The sequence below is a fragment of the Zalophus californianus genome, chromosome 11 (genome assembly GCF_009762305.2).
Source record: "Zalophus californianus isolate mZalCal1 chromosome 11, mZalCal1.pri.v2, whole genome shotgun sequence".
NCBI lineage: Eukaryota > Metazoa > Chordata > Mammalia > Carnivora > Otariidae > Zalophus > Zalophus californianus.
The window spans coordinates 47,798,602-47,823,608 of NC_045605.1; the positions used below are offsets into that span (position 1 = coordinate 47,798,602).

General features: G+C 39.6%; 1 protein-coding gene across 16 annotated transcripts in view; it reads left to right on the top strand.

Annotated features, from left to right (window-relative positions):
• DLG2 (discs large MAGUK scaffold protein 2) overlaps window positions 1-25,007 on the top strand; it is a 2,208,086-nt gene that overhangs the window by 1,205,487 nt on the left and 977,592 nt on the right. The window lies entirely within an intron of this gene.

Genomic DNA, 25,007 nt, shown 5'->3' on the forward strand with positions numbered 1-25,007 from the left:
AGATTTCCTCAGGGGTCTCCTTGGGAGATAGCAGTGTTCTCAGGAGATTCTAATGGCCTTCTGGATTTCTAACTCCTTGATCCCTATCTGTTTTAGAAAAAGCATTGGCTTTCTGATTGGATAGTGGGGTAAATAACCAGATATAGGATGTTTCAGGTAGAATCCCAACTCTGGGACTGTAGAGGCATGGGGTACATTTGTGATAGCAATAACCTAGGATTTGAGAGAGCTCAGAATCAGTCCCAGCTCTGCTACTTATTAACTGTGTGACTTCAGTCAAGTCATTCAATGTCTTAAGACTCTCAGGTTTCATATATTTTTTAAGAATGACTATTATATGTATTGTATGGTAACTAACATAACGTAATAAAATAAAATTAAAAAAAAAGAATGACTATCATAATTCTTCCAAAATCCCATAACAATTTATTTATATCTCTTTTTTGGGAAGAGAAAGGAAGGGATACTAATATTAAATGAATATCTTCTATAAGGAAACCTTGTGCTAAACACTTTCATGTTTGTTTTTTAATCTACATGACCAAGTTATGCCATTATCTATTTGTTTAACTAATGAGGCCACTGGAAATCAGACTTTAAGTGCTTAATCAAGACCAGAGAACTGGTCAGATAATAAAGGGAAAATTCAAACCTAAATCCCCTACTACCACTTAACCTATATCTCTTCACTGTAATTTCCTGAGTCTGTAATATTTCCCTTACTACCTCACAATAAGTAAGTAGACCATTCCGTTATTCAAAAATTATCAGTATGGGGAGGGGCGGAGCAAGATGGCGGAGGAGTAGGAGACATAGATTTTGTCTGGTCTCAGGAATTCAGCTGAATAGGGATCAAACCATTCTGAACACCTACGAACTCAACAGGAGATCAAAGAGGAGAGTAGCAACAACGATCTGAACAGAGAAGCGACCACTTACTGGAAGGTAGGACGTGCGGAGAAGTGAATCCGAGGCGATATTCGGGAGGATAGACGGCGGGGGAGGGGCCTCCGCCGGCCGCTTCTGGCAAGTGATAGAGTCGCGGAGCACAAAATCGGAACTGTTAGAAGTCGGCTCCGCTGAGGGACGTCGCTGCAGTGGCTAAGCAGGGGGTGGAATCCTCCCGGGACAGAGTGGTCTCAGGACCCTTGGGGTCACAGAAAGACAGGGGGAGCCTGAGTGCGCCAGAGCTCCCAGGTATCGGAGCAGGGAAGCCGGCTGCAGAGACGGAGCTGAGGCACGGGCTCTCAGCTTGGGGTTGCCATAAACTGTGATCCGCGGCCCACTCGGGCCACTGCTCCTGCAGCAGGGACCCAACAAGCGGCAGATCCGGGGAGACTCCCCTCTCTCCCCTGGGAGGAGTGGTGCGGGAGCGCACCGCAGGGATCTGCTGGGTTTGGAGACTCCACACGGGGTCGGGTGCCAGAGATAGCAACGCTCGGTCACAGGCCAGGTGAGCACGGAGAGCGGCCGGAGACCGGGGACAAGGGAGTGACTGCTTTTCTCTGGGGGCGCACTGAGGAGCGGGGCCCCGAGTTCTCAGCTCCTCCAGGTGGAGATTGGGAGGCCACCATTTTTGCCCTGGTCCTCCAAGGCTGTACGGAGAGCTTGCAGGGAACAAAAGCTCCTGAGATCAAACCCGAGCAGCTTGCTTAGCCCGGACCGACAAGGGCGGGGCAATTCAGCCTCCGGGAAAGACATTTGGAAACCACAGCAACAGGCCCCTCCCCCAGAAGATCAGCAGGAACAGCCAGCAAGCCAAGACCAGGTTTACCGATCAAGGAGAATGGGAGAACTCCAGCGCTAGGGGAATACTGCACATAGAATTCATGGCTTTTTTTTTTTTTTACCATGATTCATTAGTTCATCAAAGTTAATTTTTGTTAACTGTTTTTTTTTTTCTTTTTCACTTTTTCAACCAACATCTTATCAATCTTTAAAAAAAAAAAACATTTTTTATTTTTCATTTTTAGAGTCATATTTTATCCCTTCATACTAGTTACCCTTATTTTTGGCATATATATATAAGTTGTTCTCTCTTTAAAATTTTGCAATACAGTTTCTTCTAACAGATAAAAATATACCCTAAATCACTAGTGTATGGCTCTGTTCTAGTCTCCTGCCTGATCACATTCTCTCCCTTTTTTTCTTTTTTTTTTAAATCTTCTTTCTTTTTTCAAACAACTTCTTATCTTATCAAGTCCTTTTATAAAATCTTTTATAATTTTCATCTTTACAGTCATCTTCTATCCCTTCATTGTATCAACCCTTATTTTGTACATATATGTCTTTCTTCCTTTAAAATTTTAGGAGGCACTTTTTTCTAACAGACCAAAATACGCCCAAAATCTAGTGTGTGGCACTGATCTATGCACTAGCCTGATCATATTTGATCACATTCTGCTTTTTTTGTATTGTTCTGTTTTCGTTTTTATCTTTTTTTTTCTTTTTCTTTTTTTTTTTTCTCTTTCTTTTTTCTTTCTTTCCCTTTCTTTCCCCCTGGTTTCAGGTCTTTTCTGATTTGTATACAGTATATTTGCTGGGGACGTTGTAAACCTGTTAGCATTTTGTTCTCTCATTCATCTATTCTCCTCTGGACAAAATGACAAGACAAAAAAAATCACCACAGCAAAAAGAACAAGAGGTAGTGCCGTCAGTCAGGGACCTACTCAATACGGACATTAGTACGATGTCCGACCTAGAGTTCAGAATCATGACTTTAAAGATACTAGCTGGGCTTGAAAAAAGCGTGGAAGTTATTAGAGAAACCCTTTCTGGAGAAATAAAAGAACTAAAATCTAACCAAGTCGAAATCAAAAAGGCTATTGATGAGGTGCAATCCAAAATGGGGGCACTAACTGCTAGGATAAATGAGGCAGAAGAGAGAATCAGTGATATAGAAGACCAAATGATGGAAAATAAAGAGGCTGAGAAAAAGAGGGAGAAACAACTACAGGATCACAAGGGCAGAATTCAAGATATAAGTGATTCGATAAGACGAAACAACATTAGAATAATTGGGATCCCAGAAGAAGAAGAGAGAGAGAGAGGGGCAGAAGGTATATTGGAGCAAATAATAGCAGAGAACTTCCCTAATGTGAGGAAGGAAACAGGCATCAAAATCCAGGAGGCACAGAGAACCCCTCTCAAAATCAATAATAATAGGTCAACACCCTGACATCTAATAGTAAAACTACGAGTCTCAGAGACAAAGAGAAAATCCTGAAAGCAGCTCAAGAGAAGAGATATGTAACCTACAATGGTAAAAATATTAGATTGGCAACAGACCTATCCACAGAGACCTGGCAGGCCAGAAAGGACTGGCAAGATATCTTCAGAGCACTAAACGAGAAAAATATGCAGCCAAGAATACTATATCCAGCTAGGCTGTCATTGAAAATAGAAGGAGAGATAAAAAGCTTCCAGAACAAACAAAAACTAAGGAATTTGCAAACACGAAACCAGCCCTCCAAGAAATATTGAGAGGGGTCCTCTAAGCAAAGAGAGAGCCTAAAAGCAGCAAAGCAGCAAAGCCTAAAAGCCTAAAAGCAGCAAAGATCAGAAAGGAACACAGACAACATACAGTAACAGTCACCTTACAGGCAATACAATGGCACTAAATTCATACCTTTCAATAGTTACCCTGAATGTCAATGGGCTCAATGCCCCAATCAAAAGACACAGGCTATCAGATTGGATTAAAAAACAAGACCCATCCATATGCTGTCTGCAAGAGACTCATTTTAGACCCAAAGACACCCCCAGATTGAAAGTGAGGGGGTGGAAAACCATTTACCATGCTAATGGACAGCAAAAGAAAGCCGGGGTGGCAATCCTTATATCAGACAAACTAGATTTTAAAACAAAGACTGTAATAAGAGATGAGGAAGGACACTACATCCTACTTAAAGGGTCTATTCAACAAGAAGATCTAACAATTGTAAAAATCTATGCCCCGAACATGGGAGCAGCCAATTATATAAGGCAATTAATAACAAAAGCAAAGAAACACACTGACAACAATACAATAATAGTGGGGGACTTTAACACCCCCCTGACTGAAAAGGACAGATCATCTAAGCAAAAGATCAACAAGGAAATAAAGACTTTAAATGACACACTGGACCAAATGGACTTCACAGAAATATTCAGAACATTCCACCCCAAAGCAACGGAATACACATTCTTCTCTAGTGCCCATGGAACATTCTCCAGAATTGATCACATCCTAGGTCACAAATCAGGTCTCAATGGGTACCAAAAGATTGGGATCATTCCCTGCATATTTTCAGACCACAATGCTTTGAAACTAGAACTCAATCACAAGAGGAAAGTCGGAAAGAACTCAAATACATGGAGGCTAAAGAGCATTCTACTAAAGAATGAATGGGTCAACCAGGAAATTAAAGAAGAACTAAAAAAATTCATGGAAACCAATGAAAATGAAAACACAACTGTCCAAAATCTTTGGGATACCTCAAAGGCAGTCCTGAGAGGAAAGTATATAGCAATACAAGCCTTTCTCAAGAAACAAGAAAGGCCTCAAATACACAACCTAACCCTACACCTAAAGGAGCTGGAGAAAGAACAGCAAATAAAGCCTAAACCCAGCAGAAGAGAAATAATAAAGATCAGAGCAGAAATCAATGAAATAGAAACCAAAAGAACAGTAGAACAGATCAACGAAACTAGGAGCTGGTTCTTTGAAAGAATCAACAAGATTGATAAACCCCTGGCCAGACTGATCAAAAAGAAAAGAGAAATGACCCAAATCAACAAAATCATGAATGAAAGAGGAGAGATCACAACCAACACCAAAGAAATACAAACAATTATAAGAACATATTATGAGCAACTCTATGCCAGCAAATTAGATAACCTGGAAGAAATGGGTGCATTCCTAGAGATGTATCAACTACCAAAACTGAACCAGGAAGAAATAGAAAACCTGAACAGACCTATAACCACTAAGGAAATTGAAGCAGTTATCAAAAATCTCCAAGAAACAAAAGCCCAGGGCCAGATGGCTTCCTAGGGGAATTCTACCAAACATTTAAAGAAGAATTAATACCTATTCTCCTGAAACAGTTCCAAAAAATAGAAATGGAAGGAAAACTTCCAAATTCATTTTATGAGGCCACCATTACCTTGATCCCAAAACCAGACAAAGATCCCATCAAAAAGGAGAATTACAGACCAATATCCTTGATGAACATGGATGCAAAAATTCTCACCAAAATACTAGCCAATAGGATCCAAGAGTACATTAAAAGGATTATTCACCACGACCAAGTGGGATTTATCCCTGGGCTGCAAGGCTGGTTCAACATCCGCAAATCAATCAACGTGATACAATACATTAAGAAAAGAAAGAGCAAGAATCATATGATCCTCTCAATAGATGCAGAAAAAGCATTTGACAAAGTACAGCATCCTTTCTTGATCAAAACTCTTCAGAGTATAGGGATAGAGGGTACATACCTCAATATCATAAAAGCCATCTACGAAAAACCTACAGCGAATATCATTCTCAATGGGGAAAAGCTGAGAGCTTTTCCCCTAAGGTCAGGAACGCGGCAGGGATGTCCACTCTCACCACTGCTATTCAACATAGTATTAGAAGTCCTAGCCACAGCAATCAGAGAACAAAAAGAAATCAAAGGCATCCAAATCGGCAAGGAGGAAGTCAAACTCTCACTCTTTGCAGATGATATGATACTGTATGTTGAAAACCCAAAAGACTCCACTCCAAAACTGCTAGAACTCATACAGGAATTCAGTCAAGTAGCAGGCTATAAAATCAATGCACAGAAATCAGTGGCATTCCTATACACCAACAACAAGACAGAAGAGAGACAAATCAAGGAGTCGATCCCATTCACAATTGCACCCAAAACCATATGACACCTAGGAATAAATCTAACCAAAGAGGCAAAGGATCTGTACTCAGAAAACTATAAAATACTCAGGAAAGAAATTGAAGAAGACACAAAGAAATGGAAAAACGTTCCATGCTCATGGATTGGGAGAACCAACATTGTGAAGATGTCAATGCTACCTAGAGCAATCTACACATTCAATGCAATCCCCATTAAAATACCATCCACTTTTTTCAAAGAAATGGAACAAATAATCCTAAAATTTGTATGGAACCAGAAGAGACCCCGAATAGCCAGAGGAATATTGAAAAAGAAAAGCAAAGCTGGCGGCATCACAATTCCGGACTTCCAGCTCTATTACAAAGCTGTCATCATCAAGACAGTATGGTACTGGCACAAAAACAGACACATAGATCAATGGAACAGAATCGAGAGCCCAGAAATGGACCCTCAACTCTATGGTCAACTAATCTTGGACAAAGCAGGAAAGAATGTGCAATGGAAAAAAGACAGTCTCTTCAACAAATGGTGTTGGGAAAATTGCACAGCCACATGCAGAAGAATGAAACTGGACCATTTCCTTACACCACACACAAAAATAGACTCCAAATGGTTGAAAGACCTAAATGTGAGACAGGAGTCCATCAAAATCCTAAAGGAGAACACAGGTAGCAACCTCTTCGACCTCAGCCGCAGCAACTTCTTCCTAGAAACATCGCCAAAGGCACGGGAAGCCAGGGCAAAAATGAACTATTGGGATTTCATCAAGATAAAAAACTTTTGCATAGCAAAAGAAACAGTCCACAAAACCAAAAGACAACCGACAGAATGGGAGAAAATATTTGCAAATGACATATCAGATAAAGGGCTAGTATCCAAATCTATAAAGAACTTATCAAACTCAACACCTAAAGAACAAATGATCCAATCAAGAAATGGGCAGAAGACATGAACAGACATTTTTCCAAAGAAGACATCCAAATGGCCAACAGGCACATGAAAAAGTGCTCAACATTGCTCGGCATCAGGGAAATCCAAATCAAAACCTCAATGAGAGACCACCTCACACCCGTCAGAATGGCTAAAATTAACAAGTCAGGGAATGACAGATGTTGGCGGGGATGTGGAGAAAGGGGAACCCTCCTACACTGTTGGTGGGAATGCAAGCTGGTGCAACCCCTCTGGAAAACAGTATGGAGGTTCCTCAAACAGTTGAAATTAGAGCTACCATTCGATCCAGCAATTGCACTACTGGGTATTTACCCCAAAGATACAAATGTAGGGACCCGAAGGGGTACGTGCACCCCAATGTTTATAGCAGCAATGTCCACAATAGCCAAACTGTGGAAAGAGCCAAGATGTACATCAACAGATGAATGGATAAAGAAGAGGTGGTATATATACACAATGGAATATTATGCAGCCATCAAAAGGAATGAGATCTTGCCATTTGCAATGACGTGGATAGAACTGGAGGGTGTTATGCTGAGTGAAATAAGTCAATCAGAGAAAGACATGTATCATATGACCTCACTGATATGAGGAACTCTTAATCTCAGGAACAAACTGGGGGTTGCTGGAGTGGTGGGGGGGTGGGAGGGATGGGGTGGCTGGGTGATAGACATTGGGGAGGTTATGTGCTATGGTGAGCGCTGTGAATTGTGTAAGACTGTTGAATCACAGATCTGTACTTCTGAAACAAATAACGCAACATATTTTGAGAAAAAAGAAAAAGAAAAGATAGCAGGAGAGGAAGAATGAAGGGGAGTAAGTCAGAGGGGGAGACGAACAAGGAGAGATGATTGACTCTGAAAAACAAACTGAGGTTTCTAGAGGGGCGGAGGGTAGGGGGATGTGTTAGCCTGGTGATGGGTATTAAAGAGGGCACATTCTGCATGGAGCACTGGGTGTTATGAACAAACAATGAATCATGGAACACTACACCAAAACAAATGATGTAATGTATGTGATTAACATAACAATAAAAAATTAAAAAAAAAATCATCAGTATGTACCACACCAGGTACTGATCAGGACATTAGAGATACAATGTGAAGCTAATTATCAAGTCATATCTCTCATGGGACTGCCTTTTTTCTTCCAGTGGACTGTGAATTGTGTGAGAACAAAATAAGATAACACAAATGAAAGGGGTTTGGAAAGCATAATGTACTAAATAAACCTTGGGGGTTATTTTTAATGCAGAATAAGTTTTCCCCTGGATTGACTTTGGGTATTTTTCAGTAAGAAGCCCCATACTTTTCCCCATATATGGTAAGACAGTGTTTGAATAAAAGTTCATTTGGAAAAAAAATGTTCTTGTTGGAAAAAGCAGCAATCCAACAGTGAATCTCACCTCCATTAACCAAGGTAATAGAGAATCTAGATCCAGTGACATGACATATATATGTACCCTAAAAGTTAGGATCATTCTACTAGTTGATTACTAAGGTTAAGTCCACTTATCTGTGGCCCATCCATTTAGCATACACAAAATACAACAACCCCCAACAATAGGAACTTACCACTCTGAAGTGTTCTGTCTCTCTGAAAATGTACATAACTCGCACCAAGCTATATAACAACACACATCTAAGAATGCAACAGGCATTGTTTACTGATCCTCTTGCAAAATACTTCTTTCCAGGCAATTAAGGAAACATGAAACTGGTTGAAAACGTAATGAACCTTGTGTTTCAGGAGGTTGGTACATTCTGAATTTCAATACCCTCATTCAGTCAGTAGGAAGTTTCAGTAAACCCATTTCCTACTAGGAACCGAAACATTCTCTCCACCTCCATAGAGCTGCTCAGGTCAGCCTACCTCAGCACAGCTTAGATGCCTGGTAGTACTTGAAAAGGCAGGGGATATAATGACTTTCCTGGTCCCTAGTCCTATATCCTCACCTGAGTCCCACCTGTAGATTAAGCCCTGCTCTGGACCTTGGAAGACACCATGACTAGGGAGAATATGACAAGAACTAACTCTGTGGCTCAGGAGAAGCAGAATCAGATTATCCTTGTTACTCTAATATTGTGCCTATTCAATGCCCTTTTATCATTCTTCAAACATAAGTGATCACCTGGTATGAACTGCATCTGCTTGAGTGAGCAAGGCTAAATCTATGACTTCACAGAGCTTGGAGAACAGTAGGTAGGCCATGTAATAAAGAGGCCATTCTGTCCACTGTGAGTATTGTTAGTGCTAATAGATAAGCGCAGGGTACTGTAGAAGTACAGAGCAGAACCTCACCCCATTTGAGGGTAGACAAGGAGTCTTCTTAAAATCAATAACTAAGCTGGCATCATTCTTTCATGTATACAACAGAGATTTTTTGAGTGTCTGGCACCCACTGTTTAAGGAACGGACACAACAACAAAATGAACAAGATCAAGTCCCTTTTCTGATGAAAGGGAACCATGCTAAATACTATAATTTGAAGGTGCTGTTGAGTGCTGTGATGGAAAATAAAGCAGGAGAAGGGAAATGCAGGTTCAGAGCTGTGCACCAAGTAGGATGACACCTTTATGTTAGGGTGGTCAGACCAGACTTCCCTAACTCTGAGGTAATATTTTGAGTGGAAACCTGAAGAAGATGAGAAAGCAAGCCAAAAATATATCTGGGTACAGGAAACCAAAAGTGCAAGGATCTTGAGCCAGTAACCGTTGTGTCAGAGGAACAGCAAGTGTGATCATTGCTGATCGAGGGGGAGAGTAATAGGAAATGAGGTCAGAGAAGGCCTGGGGGAAGAGTACATAAATCCTTGTAGGGCATGATGGAACTTTAAATGGAAAACTATTGGGGGATATTTTGACAAGGAAGTGACACAACTGGGTTGTTTTTAAGAGGTGTATATGTGGGTGTAAGCATGTGTGAGCATGTATTGTGTGTGTGTTTCAATAGTGGTAGAAACAAGAATTATGAGAGAAAAATGTGGGATGCTGAATAATTTTATAATTACTCTTGATGCAATGGATAGCCACTGAAGGGTTTTAACAGGAGAAAGGACAAGTAATGATTGAAGTTGGTTGTAGGGACACTCCTCTGTAAGCTGTTGCATCAAGTCAAGCTTGGCCTCCGGATACATTCCTAGAGAACCGGGGATAACCCATCCAGCACTCGGATCCCATTACTCTGCATGGCTCCTGCTTCTTTTGGTTATAGTTGAGGCTCTGCTACCCACTGCCCACTGTGTCTATGGCTAGCACCATGCTGGAGTCACTGCTTTTCACCTGGCGCTAGTCCGTGAAACCATATTTATTCATCAGTCATCACCACTTGTGTCCCCTGGGACTTTGCAGATCAGGTGCGTAGGCTACAGCCCAAAGCCTGACATAGTCCTGACTCTAAATGTTTCCCCGTCTGCCTGTGTCGGTTTCCTAGCACATATTCTACTCTCTTGGGGTGGCCCTGTGTCCAGAGTCTCAGACTTTCCTGTTTTTGATAGTTTCTCAGCAGCCACTCAAAAAGAAGGAAGTCTTAGATTTAATATTCGATTGTGAAATCAAAGTATGTCAGAGACAGATGTAGTCTTCATCTCTACCCTCATTACTGCTCCATTTAGATCACTTTTAACCCTCTTTCTCCCCTCCCCCATTCACCAAGTGCACAGTGGTCCCAGCCAAATGGCATGGGCTACACGTGTGGACAAGTTAGAAACCCCATGTGTGATCTTGTGCTTTCTCCTCATCACATAAAAGAAACATTTGCCTTTTGCAGAAGACGCTACAAAGAAATTGAAAGCAGAGTATGTACAAAGGTTGTGAATCTTCAGTGTTGGGTGTTGAGGTATCTGAAAGGTAGATAATTTGGGGCACATTTGTTTTCTCTGCCTTTTTACATGTCATGACAGTGGTACATACTGCCCACCCTGTATGCTTTTAAAGTGCCTCACCTTTATCAACTAAATCCATTTGTGGACCTAACTTAGATTATAAGAAAGCTCTTAAAAACTTCTCATTAGTTTTGTTCCAGGCCAAGACACTCACCTCAGCAAAAACGGTCCTTTCTGATGGCATGTGCCTGATAAAGTGAATGAGGAGATGTGAAACATCAGTCTTTTCTTAAAACTTCCATGTTTTGAGAATGTCTATCATGCTAGCCATTGTTCTAAGCACTTCAAATATATTATCAGGGACCTTGCAAAGCAGAGATTATCAGCCCAAATGTAGAGTTGAAATCCCCACCGTGTCCTACATGGGCTTCTGAAATCTTGCTCCTCAGGCCAACTCTGACCTATGTAATGATAGCATGGAGATTTGAACCAAGTCTGAGTAATTCCAATGCCCAATCACTGTTTTTCTGGAGTTAACCACCATGGGAGGGGGACATTTTTCTCCCTACTATAGTATCCAAGAACCTGGCCAATGTGTGATACACCCAAAATAGAAGCTGTTATTATGACTCAGACAGGGGCTGGCTGGAGAGGATGGGGAGGGGGTGGAGGGAAGAGTCAGGTGATGAGTGAGTAGGGGGAAAGTTGTCCAACATACCAATTCCAAAACCTATCACTACTTACAGTTAGAAAAGCAGGGACTGAACATTTTCTTTGTTCGGCTTAGCAAAACTAATGTTACTGCTTGGTAATGGAGGATTACTTTTATGTAGATAGTAAAATACATCATGAGGCTGAGCCTCTGCCCAAGGCAGAGAATCCCAATAAGTCAGTAGTAATCAACTGGGTGATAACTTGGATCTGATTTGATTAATCCACTATCACACCATGTCCCCAAGCTGATGGACATTTCAGATAAGAAAGGAAATGAGACTGGAAATCAAGACTATCATCCCATTTTTCTCATATTGTCAGTCACTGTTCTCCTATGCCCTTTCTTCCCATACCCAGTGGTATTTTCATTTTAAGATAATGGAAAACTGTTCCCCTTATAAAACTTCAGGGGTCCCACCATTAGAATCATGATATAATTCTATCAGCATACTTTAAGTTAGTATCCCCTGGGGATGGAGCATACTTTAGGTTAGTATCCTCTGGGGATATATTCCTCTGTTCTGATGGTTGAAAATATTTATTGGAACTAAAATGAAAAATCACAGAACACTCCATTTAAGCCTATAGTTCTCATGCTAAGAGTCCCAAGCCCACCGCACTTGTTGAATCTACTGAAGATGAGGATAACTTGATGAGGGTGGTGGTGGTGGTGGGGGTGATGATTATGATGAGAAGGATAATTAGGGCAAAAACAGCAACAAATATTTGCTAAATAGGCTAGTTATTGCACGAAGTATTTTACATTCATTATTTGACTCCTTACAACAGCCTTGTGAGTTTTGATGGACTAATATTTTCCCTACTGTACAGCTGGGGAAACTGAGCCTTAGAAGGGTTAATAACCTTGTACGGGGTCCCACAGACATTAAATGGTATAACCAGTACTCAAACTCAAACCTGCCTACTACAAAGCCTGTCTTTACCATGCTACTCTCAATATTTCAGGAAGCCTAATCCAATAGAACATTGGCTGTACAAAAATCTGTATTACAAATAAACAAGTCCCTTTACTTTTGGCTGAAGTTATATCACCCACTCTGCTAACAATGATTTACTCAGCTTGATTAGAAGTTTGTCATGATGGTTCTAGATATACTTCAATGTAGTTAAGAAGGGGGGGAGAAAGAGAATGAGCATCAAATCATCACTGCAGCTGGCTTGGTAGGGAAATTCAGCACATGGAATCTATGAGGTAAAACAGTAAATGGAAACCATTTATTGATATTAGAGTGTTGGTATCTCTGTTCTGAAATGTAATGTATTCCAGCCTGGAAAGTCTTAAGTTTGTATTTCTGGTGTGTGAAATTAAATCAACATCCTATTTTATGAATTCTGTAGGGTCATAATTTTTTTATTATGTTATGTTAATCCCCATACATTACATCATTAGTTTTTGATGTAGTGTTCCATGATTTATTGTTTGCATATAACACCCAGTGCTCCATGCAGAACATTCCCTCTTTAATACCCATCACCAGGCTAACCCATCCTCCCACCCCCTTCCTCTCTAGAACCCTCAGTTTGTTTTTCAGACTCCATCATCTCTCATGGTTCATCTCTCCCTCCGTTTCCCCCCCTTCATTCTTCCCTTCCTACTATCTTCTTCTTCTTCTTCGTCTTTTAACATATAATGTATTATTTGCTTCAGAGGTACAGATCTGTGATTCAACAGTCTTGCACAATTCACAGCACTCACCATAGCACATACCCTCCCCAGTGTCTATCACCCAGCCACCCCATCCCTCCCACCCCCGACCACTCCATCAACCCTCAGTTTGTTTCCTGAGATTAAGAATTCCTCATATCAGTGAGGTCATATGATACATGTCTTTCTCTGATTGACTTATTTTGCTCAGCATAATACCCTCCAGTTCCATCCACGTCGTTGCAAATGGCAAGAGTTCATTCTTTTTGATGGCTGCATAATATTCCATTGTGTGTGTGTGTGTGTGTGTGTGTGTGTGTGTGTGTGTGTGTGTGTGTGTGTGTATACCACATCTTCTTTATCCATTCATCTGTCAATGGACATCTTGGCTCTTTCCACAGTTTAACTATTGTGGACATTGCTGCTATAAACATTGGGGTGCACGTACCCCTTCGGATCCCTCCATTTGTATCTTTGGGGTAAATACCCAGTAGTGCAATTGCTGGATCATACGGTAGCTCTATTTTCAACTTTTTGAAGAACCTCCATACTGTTTTCCAGAGTGGCTGCACCAGCTTGCATTCCCATGTGGGGTCATAATTTTTTTTACCTCTTGTTTATTTAAAATGTCTTTTGAAAAACCTCCAGAACACTACAAGCCTGATTTTCTTTAGCAACTATTTCTACAATAGAAAAAGAAAGTAGCAAACTTCTCCTGCTCTAGGAGACAAAGTCAAAAGATTTGAATGAGAATGTGGATCTTGGAAAAGGATCCCAGTCCAGAATCAGGCCATAGCACCAGAGAAAGTGAATTAGGTGAAACAGCCGTTTGACACTAGCAGTGTGAAGGCTTTAGAAAGGATTATAGAAAGAAAAAATTTCTGCAATTTTTAAGAACCGTGGAACTTGACTTCAAGTGGGAGTTGGAAATATGTCTAGAACTTTAAGGTGGATACCGTAGCACATGAGCAAAACTGCCAGTTGTGTTGGCATCAGAAATGGTCCAGAGGAAACTTCTCAAAGATGGCTGCTTTCTGGCAGCTGTGTTAGAACTGTAATAGAGACTTGATTATAAAAATCAAGGTGTGGTCATACAATTACTCTCCTTCTCTGTCCCATCCTTGTTGAGTCCTCCACCTTATTAGTACCTGCCATTAGCTTCTGATTTCCCCTGATGCTGGTGGTGGTCCTGATATTCCATTTTCTCCCACCCTTTGGTTTTATGTCCAGAAGTAGCTCTGGCATCTTAGTCTTGCTGATTTCTCTCTCTGATCACTCTTTTGCCAATTGGAAAATAATTACCTTTATATGTGATTCAAAGTGCTTTGATCAATATTCTTTCACTTATTCATCTAGCCAATCAGCCAACAAATGTTTCTGACTATCTATTATATTTCAGGCACTGTAATAGGGGTGATGACATAGATCACTTAAAATAATGTGTCTTTATGCCAAGTAGTAAGAGAGGAAGCCAAATAGATTTATAATGGAGATGAGGAAGGTATTACCAGCATCCCTAATGTACAGATGAGAAAAGGAAGTCTTCAAGGTTTTATTTTTCATTAATTTTTTAAAAAGATTTTATTTATTTATTTGACAGTGAGAGACACAGCAAGAGAGGGAACACAAGCAGGGGGAGTGGGAGAGGGAGAAGCAGGCTTCCCGTGGACAGGGAGCCCGATGCGGGGCTCGATCCCAGGACCCTGGGATCAGGACATGAGCCGAAGGCAGACCCTTAACAACTGAGCCTCCCAGGTGCCCCAAGCCTCCAAGTTTTTAAATTACTCATCCTATCAGGGCTTATCATTAGCCAACCCCACTTTTAAATCTAGAGTCACAGACAAGGACAGGTGCCAGGTATGTATTTGCTGAATGAACCTAGAATGGAAAGCAAGCTCTGTTCTGAGTATGACTCAGGGGATATCCTCAGCAGGAACTTCTTACCTAGAGATGGCAGGGATAAGTGATGGGCAAAATGTTTCTCCTCATTTATTGTGTGTGTATGTCCTGAAAATCAGAAAAAGGAAGAGTAGAAAAGAAATCCTGTAACTCTCTGAGGTGATTCAGGGGTACAGAAGATACTTCTTGTTTACAAAGACTGAAGCAAGCCCACTTAGCTTCATACCATCATTTTACCAGTAACTTTCATACCACTTCAGCAAATGTTTTAATATCTTTGAGCCTTAGTTTCACAATATGCAAAACCAAGACTGTAACGGAAGCCACTACAGATGCTTGTGCACACACATCCACTTACACACACACACACACACCACTTAGAAGGATCCAGTAGAATAAGCTATGTAGCTGTTGCCATTCCCACTCTCTGAAACTCCAGAGGATGTCGAAAGAAGAGAAGTAGACACCATTTGGTTATATTTGAACTACCCATAGATACATGATTCTTGTCATTTTCTTGTAGTTCTTGTGACTTTTCCCAAAGTACCTTTAGACCTGTGCTTCTGTTGCACAGGCCTCTATTTCTTTTGCCTACTCCTATTGGCCAATCACAAGTTACTAGTCTCGTTTTCTGTCAAGATATCAATAGGCTATTTTTAAGGATGAAAATTAATCTTCACTAAAAGTCATCAAGAGCTGTGATTAAACAGATGCCAGGAGGTTATTAAACAAGGACTCAGTTCTCCTGAGCTTTTCACTTCAGAATACCACTCCATCTGCCCTGACTTCTGCCTAGTCCTCATTCACTTTACATTAATGAAAGTTACAAAATGTATATTTCACCTCTTCTCCTGATTCCTGGCTGCCATCCTCTTGTGATTTTTTTTTTCATTTTTATTAAGTTCTTAATTCTAATTCCAGTATAGTTAACATACAGTGTTATATTAGTCTCAGATGTATAATATAGTGATTCACCACTACTATACATTGCTCAGTGCTCATCATGATAAGGGTACCTTGATCCCCTTTATCTCTCATCCATCCCCCCCCACCTCCCCTCTGGTAACCATCAGCTTGTTCTCTATATTTAAGAGTCTGTTTCTTAGTTTGTCTCCCTCTCTCTCTCTCTCTCTTTTTTTCCCCCTTTGTTCATTTGTTTTGTTTCTTAAATTCCACATATGAGTGAGGTCATTTGGTATTTGTCTTTCTCTAACTTACTTCACTTAGCATTATACTCTGTAGCCCCATCCATGTTGTTGCAAATGTTAAGATTTCATTTTTTATGGATGAATAATATTCCATTGTGTGTGTATGTATATATACACACACACATACCACCACTTCTTTATCCATTCATCTATTGATGGACATTTGGGCTGCTTCCATAATTTGGCTTTGTAAACAATGCTGCAATAAATATAGAGGTGCGTATATCCTTTAGAATTAGTGTTTTTGTATTCTTTGGGTAAATACTCAGTAGTGCAATTACTGGATTGTAGGGTAATTCTGGAACCACCATACTGTTTTCCACAGTGGCTGCACCAGTTCGCATTCCTACTGACAGTACGTGAAGGTTCCTTGTTCTCCACATCCTCGCCATCACTTGTTTTCTTACCATCTTCCTCTTTTAAGGGAAATTGTAAAATCATATCTCCACTGTATAAGAGCGATTTCCACTAATTAAAGAACTCAAAATCATGTGCCAGATTCACTTAGGCATTTTACTAATATAATTTTATTTAATCCTTGCAACGATCCTGTGAGATAGCTACTGTTATTATTTACATTTTACAGATGAGAAAATGGTGGGCTAAAAAATTTGTCCAACACCACAGACCTATCAAATTATAGAGCTGGGACTTGAACCCATTCTCTCTGACTTAATGTTCTCTCATGTTCTTATTAATTATTGGACATTCTTCTTTTCCAAGATTTGTTAAAGAAAGCCTTTTTCAGGGGTGCCTGATACATGATAGAAAATGTTAACCATTATAAAGAAAAGATATTTCGAATATGGGTGATTAGGAAGGGTTTCATAGAGGAAGTAGATTTGAGCTGTGGTTAAAGGCCAGGTGGCATTTGCAATGCATGTTACAGCCCATGCAAATCACTGGGGAAAGACCAGTGTGAATACAAGCATCATATTCGCATTAAGGTAGAAGGTTGAAGCCAGCATTTTAGTTTGGTTGAAAGGAAGAGAGACTGGGGGAAATGATTAGGAGCCAGACTTTGGGTAATAAAGCAGGTCAGTTTGAGGAGAGCTTGGTATATCAGTGTGAGGAGTTTGGACTCCACTCTAGGTTATGGATAGCCATGGAATATTTTTAAGCATAGACACTACACTATCAGAGAATTGTCCTTCAAGAAAAATAATCTCCTGGCAGCATAAAAATGAATTAGAGGAAAAGGAAATTAGAGACAAAGTGGTAGCTTGGCTATCGTCAAACTTGATTTCTGCCAAAACCCAACTGAAAGAGGACATTCATATCTGTACAGACCAAGGGTATAATCCTGGGAAATGTACAGTCTCCATTGCAGTAGCTGAAACTCCACCCACTTTTCTCCTTTCAGTAAAGTGCATGGATTGGGATGCAAGTGAGTTAGAATCCTATTGTTATGATGATAGACTTAGATTTCCTCTCATTTATTGTTTTTAAGATTTTATTTAAATTCCAGTTAGTTATCATACAGTGTAATATTAGTTTCAGGTGTACAATATAGTGATTCAACACTTCTATACAACACCTGGTGCTCATCACAAATGCACTCCTTAATCCTCATCACTTATTTCACCCATCGCCCCACCCACCTCCCCTCTGGCAACCATCAATTTGTTTTCTATACTTAAAAGTCTATTTCTTGGTTGGCCTCCCTCTTTTTTTGTTTGTTTGTTTGTTTTGCTTATTCAATTCCACATATGAGTGAAATCACATAGTATTTATCTTTGATTTATTTTGCTTAGTGTATACTCTTTAGGTCCATCCATGTTGTTGCAAAGGGCAAGATTCCATTCTTTTTTATGGCTGAGTAATATTCTTGTGTGTGTGTGTATGTGTGTGTGTGTGTATCATATCTTCCTTAACCATTTATCAGCTTATGGGCCCTTGGTCTGCTTCCATAATTTGGTTGTTGTAGATAACGCTGCCATAAACATTGAGGTGCATGTATCCCTTTGAATTAGTGTTTTTGTATTTTGAGTAAATACCTAGTAGTGCAATTGCTGGATTATAGTAGTTCTATTTTTAAATTTTTGAGGAACCTCCATACTGTTTTCCAAAGTGACTGCACCAGTTTGCATTCCCACCAACAGGGCAGGAGGGTTCCCCTTTTCCTACATCCTCACCAATGCCTGTTGTTTCTTGTGTTGTTGATTTTAGCCACTCTGACAGGTGTGAGGTGATATCAACTTGATACACCACATTAATAAAAGAAAGATAAGAACCATCTGATCCTTTCAATAGATGCAGGAAAAGCATCTGACAAAGTACAACATTGATTCATGATAAAAGCCCTCAACAGAGCAGGGATAGAGGGAACATATCTCAACATCATAAAGGCCATATATGAAAAACCCACAGCTAATAGCATCCTCAATGAGGAAAAACTGAGAGCTTTTCCTCTACAGTCAGGAACAAGACAGGAATCTCCTCTCTCACACTGTTATTTCACATAGTACTGGAAGTCGTAGCTGCAGCAATCAGAAAACAAAAAGAAATAAAAGACAACCAAATCAGCAAGGAAGAAGTACAACTTTCACTATTTTCAGATGACATGATGCTCTGTATAGAAAGAATCTACCAAAAAAACTGTTAGAACTGATAAATGAATCGAATAAAGTTACAGGATATGAAATCAACATACAGAAATCTGTTGCATTTCTATACATCAATAATGAAGCAGCAGAAACAGAAATTAAGGAATCAGTCCCATTTACAACTGCACCAAAAACAAGAAGATACCTAGGAATAAACCTAACGAAAGAGGTGAAAGACCTGTACTCTGAAAACCAAAAAGCACTGACGAAAGAAACTGAAGACAACACAAAGAAATGGAAAAACATTCTCTCATTTATTTTTAACTAAATTATGTCTGAACTTTGCTTTTATTAATATTAACCAATTTCTTGAAATCCAGCTCATTACTCTTTGCATCACACAAGAATACCAAAGCCCCTTGTCAAAACATCGTGGTTAAAAGCTTCTGGTATTCATGAGGGTCACGGTGGTGAGAATAAAAGAAAAGGTGAATGTGAGAGAAATCATAGAAACAGCCCTGAAAGCAGCTGGTAGCTTATTACCCTCGGGGCCAGAAAAGAAGCCTCAGAAAAGCCTTCAGGGACTCAAACTGGTTACCCCAGTGCCAATAAGAAGTTAAGTAATTAAAAGTGGGAGGTTTAGGAGGGAAACTGTTGAGTCCAGTTTTCTTTCATTAAGTTCAATTAACCAACATATACTACATCATTAGTTTTTGATGTATTCATTCATTAGTTGCGTATAACACTCAGTGCTCATCACCACATGTCCAGATTTGATAAAAAAAAATTCAGATATATACTGAATCTAATATACTTATTAAATAGAGTAAGTGTGGGGCGCCTGGGTGGCTCAGTTGGTTAAGCGACTGCCTTCAGCTCAGGGTCATGATCCTGGAGTCCCGGGATCGAGTCCCGCATCGGGCTCCCTGCTAGGCAGGGAGTCTGCTTCTCCCTCTGACCCTCCCCCGTCTCATGTGCTCTCTCTCTCTCTCTCATTCTCTCTCTCTTTCAAATAAATAAATAAATAAATAAATCTTTAAAATAAATAAATAAATAAATAAAGTAAGTAAGTAAGTAAGTAAGTGTGGTGAGTAAACACTGACGATATACATGAGCTTGCACTTAGTCACCATAAAGCACCTTGTGTTTCCTTCACTAGAAAAAGAATGAAGTGTTTAGCGGGATATATTTAGGAAGTGCATTCTAAGTAACAATATTGGATGGATTCAGAAAAAAAGGAAGTGATAATACTCAAAGGGCATAGCATATACAAATAAAGTTGCCTAGGGGTACCTGAGTGGCTCATTTTGTTGAGTATCCAACTCTTGATTTTGGCTCAGGTCATGATCTCAGGGTCATGAGATTGAGCCCCATGTCTGGCTCCATGCTCAGAAGGGATTCTGCTTGACATTCTTTCTCTTCCTCTCCTTCCGCCCCTTTCCACCTTCCACTCCTGCTTGCTATCTCGAAAAGAAGAAGAAAGAAAGAAGAAGAAAGAAAGAAAGAAAGAAAGAAAGAAAGAAAGAAAGAAAGAAAGAAAGAAAGAAAGAGAAAGAAAGAGAAAGAAAGAGAGAAAGGAAGGAAGGAAGGAAGGAAGGAAGGAAGAAACAAACAAAGAAAGAAAGAGAGAGAGAGAGAAAGAAAGAAAGAAAGAAAGAAAGAAAGAAAGAAAGAAAAAGAAAGAGAAAGAAAGAAAAAGAAAGAAAGAAGAAAGAAAGAAAGAAAGAAAGAAAGAAAGAAAGAAAAGAAAGAAAGAAAGAAAGAAAGAAAGAGAGAAAGAGAAAGAGAAAGAAAGAAAGAAAGAAGAAAGTTAGTTACCTATTATCTAAAATGTAGAATAAATAACCATTATCCTTGGGAACATAAGTAATGACTGCTTAGATCAAAGCCAGATAATAGCTAACAAAAGAGAAAATGACTATAGTGAGGTTTGTTTGATAGTGTCACAAAGTTTACAATGTCTTTATCCTCAGAGAAAAAGCACTACAGAATAGATCTGTGATATAGTGGTAAGAGGCAGAACAACTGATTTGAGCCCTCTCTGCAATTTATTAGACATATAATTTTGGATGAAGTCATTAAATATATCTGAGCTTTGTAAGCTGTTATTATTATTATTGACATTTGAGCAACTGTGGTGGATTACGTCTCATCTTCACACATTCCAGTTAATACACCTTACATGGATACTCTTGAAGAAGAGTAGGCATATCTTTATCCCCTTGATGATATTTAGTTTATTGGGTCAATTTTATAAATATTAAACATGCATTTAGATGTAAAATTATAGACTTTCAAGCACCTCAGATAAACTACAATATTTGTTACTTCCATCAACCTTGTCAGGAAATCTTAATCATCCTTCTTTGTCTTCTGTAGGATAGTTTCACCATTGTCCCTTCCCTTTAAGCCACCTAAAGTGAATGACCTCTTTCACATAGTCACCAATCCTTTGGATTCCAGCCCAGTTTCTGGCTAAGAGGCAGTGAGATGGTGATGGGAAAGTGGCATAAGCTGTCTTGCAAGTGTCCTTGACTATGGAAAATGGTGCTGGTCACACACAGAAGAGCAGTTAAAATGGGAATCCATCCTCGTTTGTGGGCTAACGAAAGGGATCCTTCTGCTAGACAAGTCACAGCCTGGAAAACATGCACCCCACAGCAAAGACACTAAAGGCTAATGGCTCAGTTGGCACAACTCCCATGCAGTATCTTGCCTTTGACCACAGCTATCAACCAAGGCTTTCACCAACACTAGCCAACTCTGCAGGTCAGCTCACCATTCCCACCCCACCAGCAATCACCTCAAATCCCAGGACTCTCCTCTAGTAAGGCCACTGGGTGCTTAACTGCTAGTGGAGTCTCCTTCTCTCCCTGTTTTCCTTCCAATTCCATTGTCATAATAAAATTTTGCAGAGCTTTCCTTTGTTCCTCAATTTTTACTTTCAACCACTTATTGGGAATTTAAAAGACGAAATTCTGCTCAGTCTGTCTTGTTTGTTTTTCCTTTTGGTTTCTTGAATGCAGCAGCTATGTTGGAGTTTCCTTTCATAACAGTGAGGAAAAGAGACCACAAATATTAAAGATAGTATTTCTTGATATCTACAAACTTATAAATAACTCTTTACTCTGTAATTCAAGCTCATTGCTGACTTGGTCTAACTCTGCCCCTCCAGCCACATCTTTCACCAATCCCTTTTCTCCAGTGAAATGAATTATCTTTCTGGGATATATTAGATGCTTTTTGCCTCCATGCTTGTTCATTTTCAATGTATTCTCCTTTCTTGAACTGGTTAGATTTCCTTTATCTCAGCCTGTTGAAATCCTCCCTTCTATTTTTCAACGCCATTTTAATGGTACCTCCTTAATGAAGCCTATCCTCAGTTTCCAAGCTGTGTCCTACACTGAATCTTCATGACTTTTCTTAACTCTCTTCTTCTGGCCCATCTGTGTATTTCTCTTCACATTCTTACTGGTTTGTAACCTCCCTAAGAGCTGGGGCACTATTTTACAGTATCTTACAAATCTTATTTTATCTTTTATAACACCTCTATTTAGGAGAGGTTGAATTGAAAAGCTTTTAGAAAATGTCTAAATCATTAGGCCATGCTGAAGTGAGTAAGCTTTATATTATTTTAAAACTGTGGTAACAAAAATGTGGGTAACCTTTTCCACCTGGTGACTGTCAGCTGTATACCCACAGACATTCTCTGTCACTCTTTTGTTGCTGGGTTTGTGATGCCGATAATGCTAATTCTTGTGCACATATAATCACAGTGGCTGAATTTTATCAAGTATTTTTTTTGTGGTAGGCCAAATATTAAGTATTTTAAATAAAAAATAATTTAAAGACACTGAATTTATGGTTTATCTTGAATTACCAGATGAGTTGTATTGCCTTTGGAATCTATATATTTTAGAACCAAGTAAAATAATGATGATTTTCAGATAAATCCAAAGTCTGAAAAGGAAGGCAGAATTGCTATTGATTAATCATTCAGTGCATTTTCCGTTTCTCTTATGTCTTTTGGTTGCCTAAGCAACTAGGTAGATGAAGTCAAGTATGACAGCTAGATATTTCTTCTGAAAACAAAAAACAAACAAAATTTTTTCCTTATTCTCATTATCAATTTGATGGAATATATTTCTTATGATTATTTTCCTTGATCTTCTTAGGTCAGATTAAGAAGAATCTATATACTCCTTATATGGGGTCTTATTAATGATACTGCATCATCAACTTAGCAGAAGGCACATTGCATTGCTGTGAGCCTACTGAGAGTGAAGTCTTGCATATCTTTGTGTATCTTGTGCTTAACTTAATGTTGCCAAATAACATGTACTAATAACAGTATAATGAACTACTGACTGGATAGAAAGATGTTTCTGCACTTTATCTTGGGGTACCCAGTTTTTTTGGCCAATAATAATGAGCTTCCTTAGTCTCAGAGATTATTCCATTACTCCAAGGACATTCATAGGACACTGTCCTGCCTTAAACTCAAATGACTTTTTACCTTCCTTTGTGTCTCTAGGAATGGAAGCTGTTGTTTCAGGAAGATTTTTACACCAGTTTTCAATAGATAGATTTCATCTTGTTATTCACATGAACATATAAATAACACAGCAACTCATACCACCTTACAATCTGGGGACTTAATCTTGATGTACGCCTAAGAAGGACCTATCAAAAAGCAGATGCAGCAAGGTCATTTGGCAGCCAGCTCCAAGAGGCTTCCAATTTTGGACAGTTTGTTCAGAGGAGAAAAGTGAAACATCATACGTTGATTTTAGCCTATCTTAACTGAAACCCACTGACTTTGTGTTAAACCTGAGTTGGAGGAATGATCTAACAAAACAGAGTCTGAAATCTGAGCTGTTTGAGCCTTGCTGAAGGTCTCCTGAAGGCCTACTCACAATTTATATTTGTGTCGCTTAATCCCTTATTGAGGTCTATTTTGTATTTAGGAACAAGGAAGTTATAGCAATGAATAGTGCCACCTTCGTCTGCCACTCTGCATTGCTCAGTCCCTTTATAGGTGGAGTGGATCATAAGACTAGTTCTGGCCAATAGATTTGGGAAAAGTGATATGCATCAGACCCAGGCCAGAGCATATCAGTAAGCCTTCCCTCCAGTCTGATCTTTTCCTGACACAGAGCTCAAAGAGGCTTCAAGTTCCAGATTCTATAGTTAAAAAGTGTGGAGTGTGTTAGCCTGGATCCCTGAATGACTGTGCAGAGCAGAGTGCCCTGCTGATCTGCAATGAGGTAGCACGAATGAGATGTAACCTAAGTTTTATTAAACTACTGAGATGTCAGGGTCACTGTGTTCTCACAACAAACCTAACCTATCCTGACTAACACAAAGAGAGGGAGGATGAGAATTAACATTTATTGAGCACCCACTGTGTGCCTGTAGCATACTAGGATCTTCATATGGTCTGCTGTTTCCATTGTTTTGTCTGTTTCTCATAAAAACTCTGTCAATTAATGATTATAATCTCCATTTTCCTGATGAATAAATTCAGTCTCTGAGATGTGATAACCTCATGGATAGGAAAAGATAGAGATATTCTGTCAATAAATTTCTATTTGAGTCTCAACCCCATACTGTTTCAGTGACACTCTGTTGACTTCCATTAGCATGGCTTGCTTACCTTTAAGGCCAAGTTTTGAGCAAACACAACTGGTGCTCCGGCACCACAGCCTACAAAATCTCTCTGTTCCTAAGGAGGGGCTATGAGTACAGAGTGTCACCTAAAATGGGGGCTAAATACCCTGAAGGCATGAGCAAGTGGTAATTCTGTGGTCCAGACTAGCTCCTTTGTGTGCAGAGACTACTGTCAAAAGAATCCAGCCCAGTAATCCATGTGGGAATCCAGCCCTGAACCAAAATGAAGCCAAGGTTGGTGTACCAGAGGTCACTAAAAAACACAGAAGCAAGGTGATATGGGTACCTGCATTCACAATTCACTTCTACTGTGCCCCTTCTGCTGCTTCTGTCTTAAAGCAGAAGTATTATAGACCTGCCATCTGACAGCTGTACATGTTGGTTACTTACTCAAGAAAAATTAATATTGATTAGGTCGATGACTACAGAGTCAGTATAAGCCATTTTGGAATGAATTAAGCATATTTGTGTCAAAATGCATATTCAGTTATCATCCTTTAGAGTTATTTGGGTGTTTCTTGAAAATTATTGTGTATGACTCACTTTGGCTCCATAGGAATTATGTTATTTAGTCTCATTATTGGCTATTGTTCATTCTTGGCTAATGAATAAATTGAAAAATGGAAATATGCATTCAAAGTATATCAAATT